This window comes from Musca autumnalis, unplaced genomic scaffold, assembly GCF_047663935.1.
Source record: "Musca autumnalis isolate F117 unplaced genomic scaffold, ASM4766393v1 scaffold_1, whole genome shotgun sequence".
Classification (NCBI taxonomy): Eukaryota; Metazoa; Arthropoda; class Insecta; order Diptera; family Muscidae; genus Musca; species Musca autumnalis.
The window spans coordinates 36,843,902-36,863,380 of record NW_027411644.1 but is presented as its reverse complement, the minus strand read 5'-3'; the positions used below and the strand labels follow the sequence as shown (position 1 = coordinate 36,863,380).

At 33.7% G+C, this 19,479-nt stretch overlaps 1 long non-coding RNA gene across 9 annotated transcripts in view; it reads right to left on the bottom strand.

The window, feature by feature from the left end:
* Nucleotides 1–19,479, bottom strand: part of LOC141390484 (uncharacterized) — a 310,744-nt gene that overhangs the window by 159,493 nt on the left and 131,772 nt on the right. The gene's annotated exons all lie outside the window — the stretch shown is intronic.

Here is a 19,479-nt window from a genome sequence, read left to right as displayed (position 1 = left end):
TGAGATCATTAAACGTCGATTTTTGAAAAATATTTTCAAATCAATACCGAGATCATTAAAAGTGAATTTTTTAAAAATATTTTCAAACCAATACTGAGACCATTAAACGTGGAGTTTTTTAAATATTTTCAAACCAATACTGAAACCATAAAACGTGGATTTTTTAAAAATATTTTCAAATCAATATTGGGACCTTTAAATGTGGATTTTTTTTAAATATTTTTAAACCAAGCTAAGAATTTAAAAAATTCGCCAGTAAATAAATGTGCCACATATTCTACTTCCCGTTTCTTACCATGTTCTACCCATGAAATATATAAATCTGCAGATTAGCTAACCTGATTTTTTTAGCCGTCACAGTTGAATAGCCAAGAAATGCAGTATTTTCATAGCGAGCCACATTAATATGGAGTGTTAAATGGAGTATAAGCTGCTGTTGAGGAGTCAAGTGTGGGATAAGTGAAGGGAGTCATTCGCAAGTATGGTTGTTCACATATTCAAATAATGGGTTCCTCTTCTAATTTTCAGATTTGCAAAATTTCCTTTGAGAATTCACACAAATAATTTTGATTGATATGGAAGAAACGAACTTTTTGTCTTATGTAAGGAAACAATAATTGCACATATGATGATTATACAATGACTGATGTTATTGAGAGACCAAAGGGGTAGGAGAAGAAGACTAAATGACAATGCTTATGATTTATAGGCACAGATTCAATCTTTGTATTGTATGGGAAATTTTACCCCACAACAAAGCCGTTAACAAAGTTTACAATCATTTCTCAATATTTTTAAATTTTTTTCTATAAAAATTTAAATTTTTTATGTAGTTAGAAAAAAGGATTATTTCCCATAGGTTATTGTTTTATAGCTCCATACGGCTTCGGTTATTATCATTTTTGCTAAGAATGCCATAAATCATAGTAATGACATCATTTAATGTACATAAATGAAAGTTGTTAAGTGTTTGCTATATGAAGGAAATAAAATTAACTTGAAGGCATAAAAGGCAATCATTTAACACACATCACCTGGACAATAAAACAAGGCCATCATTCAAAACTGCACTCACACACACACACGTCCATACAATCTATTATGATGGTGATGATGTTTAAAGGGTTGCGACTGAAAGCTAACAGTTTTTAAGTTTGTGGGAAAAAATGTCAAAGGACTTACAAACTGTTCTTTTATATTCATATACGCAACTCTTTCCCTTAGTATGGCACAATTTTTTATGTGAAAAAACAGGTCAAGGGATTGGACGATTTGCCATTTGAATTCATCATTAATTTTTCCTCGGAGCAATTAAAAACTGTAGAAATAGCAAAACAAACGGTAACACACAAAAAACTCAATTAAACATCATTCTCGTTATGAGAAAGTAATGAAAAAGAACAGCAGAGACCAACAAAAAAAGAAACGTTCAAACAGAAAAGTTCAAACTCGACATCGACAACACTTGATTGTACAATTATGAGTAGTTGCCGGACACGTGCCTGCCTGTTGTAAGCGTGTAACAGTGTCCGATTAAAAACTAAAAAGTTGATATTAATGAGAGTGGCAAAAAGGAGGCGAAGACGAGGTATAATGAAACAATTAAAAAGGTCATAGAGAGTTGGCCGCACTGCAAAATAGGTTTACTAGTAATTAAAAAACACTGTGCAAAAAAAATATTTTTTTTTTTCAAAATGAAGGGAAAAGCCGAGTAGATTATGAGAGTAGAGCTAAAAATATGAGACACGTGTATCGGTGTTTTTAAAGTTTAAATCGGAAAGTAACCAAAGTAGGCGGGGCAAGTTCGGCCAATTTCTAGTTTATTTTCGAAATATTCGAGTTAAGATATTATGGAATTCTTGCATTTTAGGTATATAGTGTCTTTGGCAACTTTACAGAAGAGGATGTGGGTAATATTTTTGTTAAAAATTTTAAGCCTCATGCGGTTTTTCATTTTCAGAGATTACAAGCGATTAGATAAGATTTACATATTTGGTGAATTCTGGGAACTATAATAAAATTTTATGACGAACAATTTTGTAGAATATTTGGATTTGATATGATCCCATTTTAAAGGAGGTTTTGAAAGATTTTCGAAAAAAGGACTAAAAGACCCCTTTGATGAACCGCATGAGGGTTAAAATTTTTAACAAAATTATTGCCCACATCCTCTTCTGTAAAGTTGCCAAAGACACTATGTACCTAAAATGCAAGAATTCCTTAATTGCTTAACTCGAATATTTCGAAAAAACTAGAAATGGGCGGAACTTGCCCCGCCTAATTTGGTTACTTTCCGATGTAAACTTTAAAAACGCCGATACACGTGTCTCATATTTTTAGCTCTACTTTCATAATCTATTGAGTTTTTTTGTTTTTTTTTTTTTTTTGTCGCACAGTTTAATTTAAGATGCAGACCTTTCCAAAGGTCTCCTATAACTGATTATATATAGATGATTACAAAAGGCTTTTAAATGTCTTATATATATGAAAAACTTATTCTATTTATAGAAGTTCTACGAACGAAATTCTATCCACAGAACATACCTGAAAGTTCTTCTATCTATAAAAGAACAGTGAAAGGTCGACTATTTCTTTTGCTGGGCCTTCTATTAACTGAAAAGGCATTTCGACGTTATCTATAAACAAAAGAAGGCCTCCTGAAGTCTTCTATATGCAAAAGAAGACCTTTTGACGTCTCCTATAAACTGAAGAAGACTTTCCGAGGTCTTCTATAATCAGAAGAAAATCTCTTGATGTTTCCAATAAACAGAAGGAGAGGCTTCTATAAACAAAACGAAATCTCTTGAGGTCTTCTATAGACAGAAGAATTCCTCTTGGAGTCTTCTATAGACAGAAACCTTCTTTAGTCTTCTGTAAACAGAAGAATACTTCTTGAAATTTTCTATAGAAAGGAAGACATCGTGAAGTGTTCTATAAACAGGAGAAGACCTCTTGAGGTCTTCTATAAACAGAAGAAGACCTCTTGAGTTCTTCTATAAACAGAAGAACCCTTTTGAAGTATTCCATAGAAAGTAGACTTCTTTGGGTCTTCCATTGACTGAAGGTCTTTTGAAGACTTCTGTAGACAGAATATTTCTTGGGGTCTTCAATAGATGAAAGTCCTCGAGAGGTCTCTTATAGAAGACATAAAAGCTAGATGAAAGCCTTCTGAAGTTTTCTATATACAAAAGAAGGCATCTTGACGTCTTCGATAAACTGACGAAGACTTTCCGGAGAGGCTTCTATAAACAAAACCAAATCTCTTGAGCTCTTCTATAGACAGAAAAATTCCTCTTGTGGTCTTCTATAGACAGAAGACTTCTTGGGGTCTTCTGCAAACAGAAGAAGACTTCTTGAAGTTTTCTATAAAAAGAAGAAGACATCATGAGGTATTCCATAAATAGGAGAATGTCTTTTGAGGTTTTCTATAAACGGAAGAGGACATCTTGACGTATTCTATGGAAAGAAGACTTCTTGGGATCTTCTATTAACAGAAGATCATTTAAAGACTTCTATAGAAAGTAGATCTCTTGAGAACTTCAATAGATGGAAAACCTCGAGAGGTCTCTTATAGAAGACATGAAACCTCAAGATGTATTCATAGATGTATAGACATCTTGAGGTCTTCTATAAATAGAAGAAGATCTATTGAGGTCTCCTTAAAGCAGACGAATACCTGTTGAGGTATTCTATAAACAGCAAAATACATATTCAATTCTTCTGTAAACAAGATGAAATTCTCTTGCGTTCTTTTATGAACAGAAGAAGACCTATTGAGGTCTCTGATAAGTAGAAGATGACGTGAAGAGATTTTATGTAAATAGCGGAAACTCTCTTGATGTCTTCTATAAACAAAAGAAGACCAATTCTATAAACAGAAGAATGTGCTGAGGTCTTCTATAGATAGGTATCTTCTATAGAATAACATCGTCTTGTTGTCTTCTATAGAATATAATCCTCTTGGGGTCTTCCATAGACAGAAGTCCTCTTGATCTCCTATACGTAAAAGATATCTTGGGGACTTCTACTGAAGGCCACCCTCTTGAAATCTTCGATAGACCTCTTTGAGTCTGCTGTAGAATGAAGACCTCTTAAGGTCATCTAAAAAACGGAAGACCTCTTGAGGTCTTCTGTAGACAAAAGAAGACCTCCTGAAGATATTCTATGAACAGAAGCAGACCTCTTAAGGTCATCTAAAGGCAGAAGATCTCTTGAGGGTCTCTTTATACTGAAGACCTCTTGAGGTTTTCTATATGCAGAAGATTTCTTGAGGTATTCTATATGCAGAAGAAATCATAAGGTCTTCTACAGGCAAAGGACGCTTTGGGGACTTTTATAGATCTCTTTAGGTCTTCTATAGACAGAAGAAGTTTTTATGTCCCGATCGGTAAAAGGACTTTTGAGGTCATACACAGACATAAAATTTGTTGATATTTCCTACAGACATAAGATGTATTGATGTCTTCTTTAGACTGAAGACCTCTTGAAGTCTGCGATAGACAGAAGACCTCTGGAGATCTCCGATAGCCAATAGTCCTCTTGATGTCTTATACAGACAGAAGAGCTCTTGAAGATTTCTTCAGAGATAACAGCTCTTGAAATTTTCTTTATTAGGTCTTCCATTGACAGAAAACCTCTTAAGGTATTCTTTTGACAGAAGACCTCTCATGGCCTTCTATAGTCGAAAAACCTCTTGAGATCTTCTATAAATAGCAGAATGTTAGAAGAGCCTTGATAGGTATGCTATCTAATACCCTTCTGCCTATGGAAGGTACATGTTAAGCCTTCTATACATAGAAGACCCTAGTTAGGTCTTACATATGAGGCGCTCAGTGCCAAAACGGCCTAACCCACATGCCCAAAAAAATCAAACTGGATATAAAGATTTAACCGAAACCTTTTAAAATAAATACTAAAAAAACTCCAAATTGAATTATTTTAGCAGGTAGTATAACCTGGTGTTATAAAATGCAATGTGGAATGTTTTTAGTATTTAGTTCAAAAAGTTCGGGTTTGATAATTGTAGTTATTTTGATTTTTTGGGCATGTGGGTTAGGCCGTTTTGGGACTGAGTGCCTCGTATATGATTGACCTTTGAACATTTTTCAATCTCTACATTGCCTTTGTTAGGTGTTCTATCTCTAGGGAACTATTGTTAGGTCTTCTTTATGTAGAAGATATTTGTTAGAACTTCTAACTATATTCTATTTGTTAGAACTTCTAACTAAATTATCTTAGGAATGTTGATTTTACCGTCCTTTGGAAATTATGTTCTTGTTCTTTTTCTTCCTCTTAGCATTGTAGGGGATATTAGGGACAGAAGCCTTCCTTGAATATTGCAAGACATGAAGTGATGGTTTTTATTTCAGTTTCATCTGTTTTTTATTATATCTCCACAACTACAAGAAATGCTTTTTAGTTGATTCTGTTGTTGCTGCTCTAGTGGCATGCCAATGTTTAAAAAGTTTTAAAAGTGTTTTTATTTACAACAAAAACAATAATACAAATAACAACAACAAAAATATGTTAACTTAACTTTATAATGTAAACTTTAGAATTGAAAGTAAATGCTTTTACATGATTCTGCTCTCGATGATGAACAGCAAACAATAAAAACATGCATGTATCCATGCACGTGTGTGTGTATGGGGGAGGGGGTACTTGAGTAAGTATGTTACGGATATTTTACAATAAGGAAAATATAAATTGTAAACAAACTTGTACGTTAATTATTAACAATAAACTTGTTTTCCATTATATTCGCAAAATGTTTTCCAGTTAAGAAACATATGCTCTGATTGGGTGAAGGTTCCTGGTGTTTGCATTGTTAGGGTATATGGGGCGGTTATAATAAATGCATTAAACGCGGATTTTTTTTTTTTTTTTTTGACTAGCAAACTGGTCATAAGACAACTATGTTTAATCTATTGTTAATTAACACAATCCTCTAAAGAACTTTCCAATGGTTTTCTTTAATGATCTTCTACAAATAGAAGACCTAACAATGGTCTTGAATAGAAAGAAAACTTTTCGAGTGCCCTCTAAAAATATAGGACATAACAAGGGCCGTTTAAATATGGAAGACCGTTCAAAGGTCCTTTAAAGATAGCAGAACTTTTAGGCACACTTTTTAAGATAAGTTGAAGTCCTTCTAAAAATTTATAGTCTGTTGGGGGTCTTATTAAAATAGAAGATCTTTAAGAATATTCTAAGACTTTGTAATGATTTTATATAGATAAAGATAGAAAACTTTTGAGAGGTTTTCCGAAAATTGAAGCCCTTCCTCTTAAAGCAGTTGTCCTTTCAAGGGCTTACTCAATATATAAGACCTTTCAATGACCTTCTAAATTGTTTTAAGAGTATTATATAGATGTAAGACCTTTCAATGGGAATTTCAAAGATATAAGACTTGGATAGACAGACTACTGTTGAAGGTTTTTCATAGAAGGTATCTATAATGGAATGGACGAATTCCATAAGAGGCTTCTGCAGAATAGAAGGATTTTGTAGGAATTTTCTATAGAACAGAAGGGCTTCGTAGGAATCTACTATCTAGAACAGAATGTCTTCTATAAGAAGGCCTTCGTAGTCTTCTTTAAAATATATCAAAGGCCTTCTAGTTTATCTTCCATAAGAAGATATTATAGGATAAAAGGGGCCTTTTAGGTGTTTTGTATTCCATAGAAGGCTTCTATAAATGAGAGGGAGGTATCGGAAAGAATTGACCGGCTTAGTCGATAATCAAACTTGAAGTTTTCTTTAGATAGAACACCTTTTTAGGTCTTCCATTGATTGAGGTATTCTTTTGACAGAAGACTTCTCATGGTCTTCTATAGTCGAGAAACCTCTTGAGATCTTCTATAAATAGCAGAGTGTTAGAAGACCCTTGATAGGTATGCTATCTAATAGCCTTCTGCCTATGGAAGGTATATGTTAAGCCTTCTATATATATGACCCTAGTTAGGTCTTACATATGAGGCGCTCAGTGCCAAAACGGTCTAACCCATATGTAGAACTTGCTATAAAGATTTAACCGAAACCTCTTGCAATAAATATTAAAAAGACTCCAAAGTGCATTATTTTAGAAGGTGGAATAACCTGGTGTTATGCAATGTGGATTTTTTTGTATTTATTTCAAAAAGTTCGGATTCGATTTTTGTAGTCATTTTGATTTTTTTGGGCATGTGGGTTAGGCCGTTTGGGTACTGAACGCCTCATTTATGTATGTATGACCTTTGAACATTTTTCAATCTATAAATAACCTTTGTTAGGCGTTCTATCTCTAGAAGGACTTCTAACTACAGAAAACCGTTGAAATTTCTTCTATTAATAGAAACCCTTCAAAGGTCTTCTATCTAGCGAAGACCACTGCAATGGTATTTCTTTATATGCAGTCGTTTGTATTGCAAATTATTTATTGCCCTGCAAAACTTCATGTATTCAAAAACCTTAATCTAAACCAGGGTTTCGGAGTCGAGGTATTTTTGGCTCGACTCCGACTCCGACTCCAGACGAGTTTTTTTCACGACTCCGGCTCCGACTCCGACTCCGGGTCGACTCCGAGTGTGAATTCCTATACCACTAAAAAGAATAAAATGTGCACAAATTTTTAACTTTTTCCTATATTTTGGCCTATATAGGAAAAAATATTGTTTCTGCCGAATCTTACATTGGAAAATAGCAAAGTTAGAATGTTTTTGTCGGTTTTCCTTTTTTTGCACGAGTATACTGAGGACGGAATTCTTCCGCTTGAGAAAATCTTTAAGCTTTCAAAATATATGACAATGAAGGGGCAATACAAATCATAAGGACTACATGCAACAAAAATTATAAGCAATTCATGACCAACTTTCAAACTGGATGTAAGGTAAAATTTTGGTGTGCTTAGCATTAAAAGGAGACCTCCAGTTGTAAAGCTCAATAAAAGACATTTTTCATGATTTTTCCCGAGAAATCTACGTAATTTTTTGGCAAATTTTTTTCTTCATCTGAAAGAGAAAAATTTTACGAAGTTTTGAAACCGTCTACGAAAGCCTGTTTTTATTAAAGCATTTTGCGGTGCCAACTCTAGCTCGAATACTAATAAACCAATTGTCATATATTTTTGTGGACGATTTCGAGAAAAACACAGTTTATATGCTGCATACAAAATAAAATAAATTGTTCCCATCCAACGCTCATACTGAGCCAATATTGTTCCGATCGACTTAAAAATTTGACCACATATTCTATGCTACTTATACTTTCCACATTTTTCTGAAATTTATAAGTAGGGATCACCTCTAATCTAAAATTCAGCGCTCACATTTTGAACTTTGGTGTAGAGTGGATAATTTTATTGAAATATTTGAGATATATTGTGTACACCACTCAACATGTAGGCAGATGGATGTTTTCTGGAACTGAAAAATTAGCAAACGATGGAATTTCGTGCATGAAAATATTCTACAAAAATGTTGCTAGGAAAATTTTATGTAGGGTCGGTCCACTAGCACAAGAAATCGATATTGTCATGTTTTCATTGTCCCTTATCACTTTCACCCGATCCTTTCTCATGAAAACTCTATGATTATATATTTCATTGAATTTCGTATATGCAATTGATTGTGTAGAAAACTCGGATACACATGAACTATATCTGTTCCTGGCGAAAAGATCCGGTTATTTGAATGTCTACATCTAAAGCCCTCATTGAGTATATAATGAATCCTAGAAGAACTACTCGCCGTTTGTCAGACTTCTGAGTTATAGCGGAATGAATCTGTCGTTAACCAACAACGAATTAATGATGCCTAATTCACAAGCGTAGCCATCCGTATTTGATATATAGTTAATAGATTATGCGAAATTTACCGAAATACATAAACATGGTTTTTTTTTTTAGAAAGTAGCGGGTAAAACTTATAAAGTACAATGAAAACGTGACAATATCGATTTCTTGGATATAGGAAACCTACATATAATTTTCGGTGGAACAGTTTTGTAGAAAATTGCATGTTGTTTTACTTTTTGAGTTCAAGAACAAAAACGACATGGAAGGAACTGAGCTGAAACATGTCAGCAGAAACTGAAAACATGTCATCTAAAAATGATGAAACAATATCTCCAAACAGAGATATAAAGCTATTTTCTCAATGATTGATGGGGGTCAATCAGAAAAATCATTACGTCATGACTAAGAAATTTCAGTTATGGAATTCTTTAGGGTTCTCAATTTGGACTCTCATTTCAAAGGAATTTTCTTCCCCCAGATCTTAAACTTCCATTTTGTGTAACAGGGTATTCAATAAGATTTCCCATAGATACCACAATGTCTTTAATAAAAGACAAGGATGACTTCTCATAAAAAGCAAGATGAGAATACCAATAGACCTTTGTGAGAAGACCAGTAAGACTTCTGACGAAAGAGCTTAAAGGTGCAATCTTAATTCGATTGTCATAGAACTTTACTTTTGTTTGCAAAAATGTAACGAATCAATTGGATCAACAAAATAGGGATGAATAGACTACACTTCATAGGATAATAAATGTCCTGTGAATTGTCCTTTAACTTATTATAATATATAATATGCATATATATTTTCTCATGCATTTCTTTTAAAATAAATAATGATTTTTAAAAAAAATGTTATTGTTCCAAATTTAATGTTATATTTCTATAACGTGGAAAAAATTTTGCCCGGAGTCGGAGTCGAGTTATTTTTTTCGACTCAGACTCCGACTCCGACTCCAGCAAAATTGCTCGACTCCGACTCGTAGACTCCGACTCCGACTCCGACTCCGAAACCCTGATCTAAACACAATACCCATGTATTAGAACTGGATTATTTATGTATTACAAATACCGAATTACTGAATTGGTAAGCTTTAGGCCAAGTTTATATTCTCTTCAATTATGTTTAAATCATGTGCTCTGTTTTGGAACCGCAAAAAAAATCCTTGCACTTCAAAGGATTTGTATACCATAAATCAGAATTTCAAATATCTTATTCGAAGATTATAAATTTTAATGCCTTTCATACGGAGCTTTTTGTTGTATTTTTATTGTTTTACAAGTTGCAGTCTTTACAAGTAAACAACACATATTTCAATCTTTTAAATTAGAATTTTTTAGCAAGTTGCAGCAGCAGAGTTTTTAGGCAACAATAAAGAGAGCAACAAAAAATCCATAAATATCAGGTAATAATTGAAAAAGTTATTTCCTCTCGAATTAAAGAATGCTCCTATGGCTGGTGCTGCTGCTACTGCATTACATATTCATAGCTTAGGGAATTTATGAGGAATTTATTTAAATTTTTATATTTTATTAAATTATCTTAGGAATGTTCATTTGGAAATTATGTTCTTGTTCTTTTTCTTCCACTTAGCTTTGTAGGAGATATTAGGGAACATTTCAGTTTCAAAAAATGTTTTAAAAGAAATGTTTATTAGGTGATTTTGTTGTTGCAGCTGTAGTGGCATGCCAATGTTTAAAAAGTTTTAAAAGTGCTTTTATTTACAACAAAAACAATAATACAAATAACAACAACAAGAAAATATTTTAACTTAACTAATTAATGTAAACTTTAAAATTAAAAGTAAATGCTTTTACATGATTCTGCTCCCGATGATGAACAGCAAACAATAAAAACATGCATATATCCATGCACGGTGTGTATGGGGGAGGAGGTACTTGAGTGTGTTAAGGATATTTTACAATAAGGAAAAATATATATTGTTGAACGAACACTGTATTCGCAAAATGTTTTCCAGGTAAGAAACATATGCTCTGATTGGGTGAAGGTTCCTGGGGTTTGCATTGTTAGGGTATATGGGAAGGTTATAGTAAATGCACTAAACGCGGATTTTATTTTATGACTAGCAAAATGGTCATAAGACCACTATGCATAATGTATTGTTAATTAACACAATCCTCTAAAGGACTTTCCAATGGTCCTTTTAATGATATTCTACAGATAGAAGACCTAACGAAGGTCTGGAATAAAAAGAAAGCTTTTCGGGTGCCCTCTTAAAATAAAGGACTTTCAAAGGTCTTTCAAAGATAGAAGAACTTTTAGGCACACTTCTTAAGATAAGTAGAAGTCCTTATAAAAATGTATAGTCTGTTAAGGGGCTTATTAAAATAGAACCCCTTTAAGAATGTTCTAAGACTTTGTAAAGATTTTATATAGATTGAATACCTATCAAGGGTCTTTTTAAGATAGAACACCTTTCAAAGGAATTCTGAAGAAAGGTTGTCTAAAGATAGAAAACTTTTGAGAGGTCTTCTAAAAATCGAAGCCCTTCCTCTTAAAGCAGTTGTCATTTCAAGGTTAATGCTAAATATATATGACCTTTCAATGACCTTCTAAATTTTAAGAATTTTAAATATATAAGACTTGGATAGACAGACTACTCTTGAAGGTTTTTCATAGAAGGTACCTATAATGGAATGGAAGAATTTCATAAGAGGCTTCTGCAGAATAGAAGGACTTCGTAGACATTTTCTTTAGAACAGAACGGCTTCGTAGGAATCTACTATAGAGTAGAAGGCCTTCGTAGGAATCTTCTACGGAACAGAAGGCCTTCGTAGTCTTCTTTAAAATATATCAAAGGCCTTCTAGTTTATCTTCCATAAGATGTTATTATAGGAAAAAATGGGGCTTTTTAGGTGTCTTGTATAAAATAGAAGGCTGCTATAAAAGAGAAAGGCTTCAAAGCTCCTGCTTAAAGTGTACTCGAAAATGTTGAACTTATGAGAATGAGGTATCGGAAAGAATTGACCGGCATAGTCCATAATCCAACTTGAAGCTTTATTTAGATAGAACACCTCTTTAGGTCTTCCCTTGATTGAGGTATTCTTTTGACAGAAGGCCTCTCATGGTCGTCTATAGCCAAAAAACCTTGAGAGATATGCTATATAATACTCTTCTGCCTATGGAAGGTACATGTTAAGCCTTCTATATATAGAAGACCCTAGTTAGGTCTTACATATGAGGCGCTCAGTGCCAAAACGACATAACCCACTTGTCAAAAAAAAATCAAACTGGCAATAAAAATTTAACCGAACTCTCTTGCAGTAGATACTAAAAAAACTCCAAATTGTATCATTTTAGCAGGTAGTGGATTTTTTAAGTATTTTTTTCAAAAAGTTCGGGTTTGATCTTTGTAGTCATTTTGATTTTTTTTGGGCATGTGGGTTAGGCCGTTTTGGCACTGAACGACTCATTTATGTATGACCTTTGAACATTTTTCTATCTAAACATAACCTTTGTTAGGCGTTCTATCTCTAGAAGGACTTCTAACTATAGAAACCCGTTGAAATCCCTTCTATTAATAGAAACCCTTCAAAGGTCTTCTATCTAGCGAAGATCATTGCAATGGTATTTCTTTATATGCAGTCGTTTGTATTGCAAATTATTTATTGCCCTGCAATACTTTTTGTATTGAACAACCTTAATCTAAACACAATACCCATGTGTTAGAACTGAATTATTTATGTATTACAAATACCCAATTACTGAAGTGCTGAACTTTAGGCCAAGTTTATATTCTCTTCAATTATATTTATTTCATGTGCTTTGTTTTGGAACAGCAAAAAAAAAACAAATCCTTGCACTTCAAAGGATTTGTATACCATAAATCAGAATTTCGAATATCTAATTCGTAGATTATAACTTTTAATGCCGTTCATACGGAGCTTTTTGTTGTATTTTTATTGTTTTACAAATTGCAGTCTTTACAACTAAACAACACATATTACAATCTTTTAAATTAGATTTTTATACCCTCAGCATTTATGCTAACGAGGGTATATACACATTCATACGGGCAAAATGTGCCTCATCGAAGTAATGGTTTTAGACCCCAAGTATGTTTGGACGAAATGTGTTTCAGACAATTTGTAGTCGATTGAGCAATGTCCATCCGTCTGTCTGTCTGGTTGGCTGGAGCGCACGATAACTCTCGAAAGGATGAACCGATTCGGTTCAAATTTTGTCTTTCGTAATATTTTGCCCAAAATTAGTTTAAGTTCAAAGATGGGCTATATCGGTCCACTACTTTCTCTACCTCCCCCACAAAAGTTCAAAAATGTTCGGAAAATTTGTGCGCATCATAACTCTTGAAGGGAGTAACCGCTTTGGTCGATACTTTGCGCATCGTAAAATGTGTACCAGACTTAGATAATTTTTCAATATAGGCTCAATCGGCCCACTCCTTCGGGTACCTCCCACACAAAATTTCGGAAATGTTCAGTTTAGGGCCATCTCTCGAATCGCTCTGACTTTTGTTTTAGCAACTTGTATTCACTGCCCTCCATACGACGGTACAAGTTTCATTAGGGGCAAGTCCATACTTCCTGAGAAAATAGCCTGAAAGTTGCAAAAAACCCCTATGACACCGTGTGAGGTGGTTGGAGCGCAAGATAAATCTAGAACGGATCTGCCGATTCGGTCCAAAATGAGGCCTTAGTAATATTTTGTCTAAACATAGTTTCAGTTTGAAGATAAGCCACATCGGTCCACTACTTCAGGTACCTCCCCCACAAAAGTTCAAAAATGTTCGGAAAATTTGTTCATACGGTAACTCTTCAAGGCAGTGGCCGAATTGGTCCATACTTTACACATCCTAATATATCTACTAGATATAGATCAGGTTCAAATATGGACTATATTTGTCCACTCCATCCGGTAACTCCCACACAAAATTTCGGAATCAATTTGATTTTTGTTGAAGCAACTTGCATTCGCTGCCTCAATTACGATTGTAAACTTTTTTTCAGGGGCAAGTACATACTTCTTGAGCAAACATCCCGAAGGGGGTAAAAACGCCCTATGGCACCATATGTAGTGGCTGGAGATCTACTTCCATAATGGTCAATGTAGATCCATTGAATCCATCCTTTTAGTATCTTCTTCGCAAAACTTTTGATCTCTAATCCTAATGAACACTTTTGTCGGTTCAATTTCCGAAAATTTTTAAAAACCCCTAAATACATACGTTTTTTGGGAAAAAAATTGTTTCAATATATACAGGCTGACCTTTGAAAATTTTTCAATCTATAAATAACCTTTGTTAGGCGTTCTATCTCTAGAATGACTTCTAACTATAGAAAACCGTTGAAATTCTTTCTATTAATAGTACCCCTTCAAAGGTCTTCTATCTACCGAAGACCCCTGCAATGGTATTTCTTTATGGGCAGTCGTTTGTATTGCTAATTATTTATTGCCCTGCAATACTTTATGTTTTCAACAACATTAATCTAAACATAATACCCATGTATTAGAACTGGATATTTATGTATTACAAATATCGAATTACTGAATTAGTAAGCTTTAGGCCAAGTTTATATTCTCTTCAATTATGTTTATTTCATGTGCTCTGTTTTGGAACAAAAAAAAAAACAAATGCTTGCACTTCAAAGGATTTTTATACCATAAATCAGAATTTCGAATATCTAATTCGTAGATTATAACTTTTTATGCCTTTCATACGGAGCTTTTTGTTGTATTTTTTATTGTTTTACAAATTGAGTCTTTACAACTAAACAACACATATTTCAATCTTTTAAATTAGAATTTTTTAACAAGTGGCAGCAACAGGGTTTTTAGGCAACAATAAAGAGAGCAACAAAAAATCCATAAATATCAGTTAAAGATTGAAAAAGTTAGTTCCTCTCAAATTAAAGAATGCTCCTATGGCTGGTGCTGCTGCTACTGCATTACATATTCATAGCTTAGGGAATTTATGAGGAATTTATTTAAAATTTTATATTTTATTAAATTATCTTTGGAATGTTTATTTTACAGTCGTTTGGAAATTATGTTCTTGTTCTTTTTTTCCTCTTAGCTGTGTAGGGATGTTTTTTATTTCAGTTTCATTTGTTTTTTTATTATATCTCCACAACTACAAGAAATGTTTATTAGTTGATTCTATTGTTGCTGCTCTAGTGGCATGCCAATGTTTAAAAAGTTTTAAAAGTGCTTTTATTTACAGCAAAAACAATAATACAAATAGTAACAACAAGAAAATATTTTAATTTAACTATTTAATGTAAACTTTATAATTGAAAGTAAATGCTTTTACATGATTCTGCTCTTGATGATGAACAGCAAACAATAAAAACATGCATGTACCCATGCAAGTGTGTGTGTTTTCCGGGGGGTATGTGTGTTAAGGATATTTTACAATAAGGAAAAATATATATTGTTAAACAAACTTGTACGTTTATTATTAACAATAAACTTGTTTTCCATTGTATTCGTAAAAAAATGTTTCCAGGTAAGAAACATATGCTCTGATTGGGTGAAGGTTTCTGGTGTTTGCGTTGTTAGGGTATATGGGACGCTTATAGTAAATGTACTAAACGGGGATTTTATTTTTTGACGTGCAAACTGGTCATAAGGCCACTATACATAATCTATTGTTAATTAACACAATCCTCTAAAGGACTTTCCAATGGTTTTCTTTAATGATCTTCTACAAATAGAAGACCTAACAAGGGTCCTGAATAGAAAGAAAACTTTTCGAGTGCCCTCTTAAACTAAAGGACATAACAAGGCCGTTTAAATATGGAAAGGTCTTTCAAAGAAAGAAGAACTTTTGACACACTTTTTAAGATAAATAGAAGTCCAACTAAAAATTTATAGTCTGTTAAGCGTCTTATTAAAATAGAAGACCTTTAAGAATGTTCTAAGACTTTGTAAGGATTTTATATAGATTGAATACCTATCAGAGGTCTTTCTTAAAATAGAAGATCTTTCAATGGAAATCTGAAGAAAGGTTGTCTAAAGATAGAAAACTTTTGAAAGATCTTCTAAAAATTGAAGCCCTTCCTCTTAAAACAGTTGTCCTTTTGAAGTGCTTACTAAATATATATGCGCTTTCAATGACCTTCTAAAGTTTTGAAGGGTATTATATAGATGTAGGACCTTCCAATGGGAAGGTTTTTCATAGAAGGTATCTATAATGGAATGGAAGAACTCCATAAGAGGCTTCTGCAGAACAGAAGGACTTTGTAGGAATTTTCTATAGAACAGAAGGGCTTTGCAGGAATATACTATAAAACATAAGGCCTTCGTAGGAATCTTCTACAAAACAGAAAAAAATATGAAAGGCCTTCTAGTTTATTTTCCATAAGAAGATATTATATTATAAAAGGGGGCATTTTAGGTGTTTTGTTTAGAATAGAAGGCTTCTATAAAAGCTCCTGCTTAAAGTGTACTTAATCGAAAATGTTGAACTTATGAGAAATAGGTACCGAAAGAATTGTCCGACATAGTCCATAATCTAACTTGAAGTTTTCTTTAGATAGAACACCTATTTAGGTCTTAAATTGATTGAGGTATTCTTTTGGCAGAAGACTTCTCATGGTCTTCCAAAGGAAAAAACCTCTTGAAATCTTAGGCGTTACATATGAGGCGCTCAGTACCAAAACGGCCACATGTCCAAAAAAATCGAACTGGCTATAAAGAGTTAACCGAAACCTCTTGGTATAGCCCCCATATAACGGTACGTCGCGATTTTTGGTATTATGAGTATTTTAGCTAAAATGTTTAGCCAAATTAGCTGTAATGTGTCATTTGAGGTGCCTAGCGGTCAGAACACCTCTCCACCAAAAATTGTCATCATAGATTCAGGTTTTGGTATAGCCTCCATGTAACGGTACCTATCGATTTTCGGTATTTTGTAATTTGACATTTGAGGTTTCCAATGGTCACAAAATATCTCCACCAAAAATTGTCACCATATGTCCATGTATTGGTACAGTACCTGCAAATTTTCGGTAATTTGAGCATTTTAGCTACAATTTGTAACCGAACTAGTTGTAGTTTGACTTTTGAGATTTTTAGGGGTCACAGCACTTCATACAAAAAATTTTCAAAATAGTCCCCATATAACGGTAATCTGACACCTGAGTTTCCCTGTAGTCACGAAACTTATTCACCAAAAATTATGTTGGTATAGCTCACATATAACAGTACCGCCCATTTGAAGATATTTTAGATATATTTTCTGGCCTAATTCCGTTTATTCCATTTTAGTTCAGAATATTTTATGGTGGAGGATAAACAAATTGCAGCCCAAAATTGTGGACAAGAAAGGAATCTTATTATTTCATTTTAGCTCAGAACATTTTATGGTGGATGGTAAAAAAATCGACACGGCCGGAAATAACGATTTTTTACTTGTCAAAACACCTGAGGTTCCCAGTAGTCACGAAACTTCTCCACCAAAAATGGTTTTGGTATAGCCCTCCTATAACAGTACCGCTCGTGTGAAGACATTTTTAGAAATATTTTCTGGCCTAATTCCGTGGTAAATAAAAAATAATTTAAAAAAATTAAATTACAGTGTTTTATTTAGAAATGTACTTAAAACTAGAAAATAGTTTGTCGCTTAGCATCAATAAATATATTCTTTCTCATGATGGAATCTCTAAAATAAAACGCTTGCCGTTTAATTTTGCCCCCATTTATAATTTAAATGCAAGCGTTTTATTTGAGAGATTCCATCACGAGGAAGAATATATTTATTGAGGCTAAGCGACAAATTATTTTCTAGTTTTAAGTGCAATTCTAAATAAAACACTGAAACTTAATTTTTTTTTAAATTATTTTTTTTTGAAATTTTGCCTGTTAGGGCGAAGATCATTTTTAATGATTTTTTATTAATTTTCTCGTTTAGAGTTAAGCTTGATGATCGGAAATTATTTGCAAGTGAAAAAGGAAAGCCAAGGACTCGAACCCACATAGTCACCAAATTACGTTACCTGGTTTCATTGGTGGTAAAGCAAATCTTCGGACGTATCGACTATGTAATGGCTTCTCTGTCCTAGAACTTATCGTTTTTCAAATGCAAATGTGTTTTATACATTTACGCGGATACTTGGCCACAGAAATGTATTTTCTTCACGACAAACGCTTTTTTCTTTTTAACTTTTTGGTAAATACATTTTTTTTTTGACCACTGAGAACAAAATTATAGTCAACTAGGCCGAAAATTTAGATAAAAACTGTAAAATGCCTGAAATCATGTAGTACCGTTATATAAAGGCTATACCAAAACCTGGACTTATGTCCATAATTTTTGGTGGGGAAGTTTCTGTACCATTGGGAACTCCAAATGCCAAGTGACAACCAATTCTGGCTAAAAATGAAGATAAAATCCTTAAAACACTTGAAATCGAGTGGTACCACTATATGGGGGCTATACCAAAACCTGGATCTATGTCAACAATTTTTGGTGGAGAAGTTTCTGTACCATTGGGGACTCCAAATACCAAGTTACAGCCAATTCGGCCTAAAAATGAAGATAAAATCCTTAAAACACTTGAAATCAGGTGGTACCGCTATATGGGGGCTATACAAAAACATGTACCTATGTCCATCATTTTTAGGAAGTTTCTGTAGCAATGGGGGGTCCCATTGCCAAGTTACAGCCAATTCGGCCAAAATTAACATAAAATCCTGATAATACTTGAAATCGGGCGGTACCGCTTTATTGGGGCTATACCAAAACCTGGACCTATGTCCACAATTTTTTGTGGGGAAGTTGTAGTACCATTGGGGACTCCAAACGCCAAGTTATTGTCATCCAAATCTGAAAAGTGTGCAACGTTTCAGTTCGATTGGTAAACTGCAGCTGCGTTAAAAATGAGTTACTTGATTTGAACTAAATCGGGTGGTACCGCTATATGGGGGCTATAGAAAAAAATAGACCCATATTGGATTTGGTTTCATATTCATGTATTGGTTTCATATTCATGTATTGTTGTTTCATCTGAAAAGTGTGCAAAGTTTCAGTTCGGTTGATCAACTGCAACTGTGTCAAAATTGAGTTACCAGATTTGAAATGCAATTTAAATAAAACATCGTTAAAACACTATAAAAATGAACCAATATTGGTTTTGATTCCATATTCGTGTATTGTTGTCTAAATCTGAAAAGTGTGCAAAGTTCAGTTCGATTGGTCAACTGCAACTGTGTTAAAAACAAGTAAAAAAGTATCAGAGATACATATACCCTCAGCCTGTGTGGATTAAAATACTTTTTTTTGAAAAAAAAAAAATGTATGGGCGAATGTTGGCGACATTTCCTGAGTATTTCAGCCATGTAAAACTTCCCTACAAGTGGTGGCTTAAGACACGCCGTTCGAACTCGGGGATAAACAGGGTGCACTCATTAATATGAGAGAAGTCTCCCTTGTCCTGTCTGGGATGTTTGTGGAACAATTATTATTATGGGCGTCAACAGATTTGGATTAAAGTTTAAAAATTTGCGGGGGGATATCGATAGATAGGTCTTTTGTACCATACTAGCCTACGAAAAGCATAACACTATGCAACACTGAAAATGCAAACAACTTCTAGTATGCATTTTCTTGAAAGTACATATTGAGACTACAAAAACCCTAGTTGGGTTTTGTCCTGTCAGATCCAGTTCGGATTTTATGGCCTCATCTAAACCGGGCTAAATCTACACTTTTTTGCATTTATCA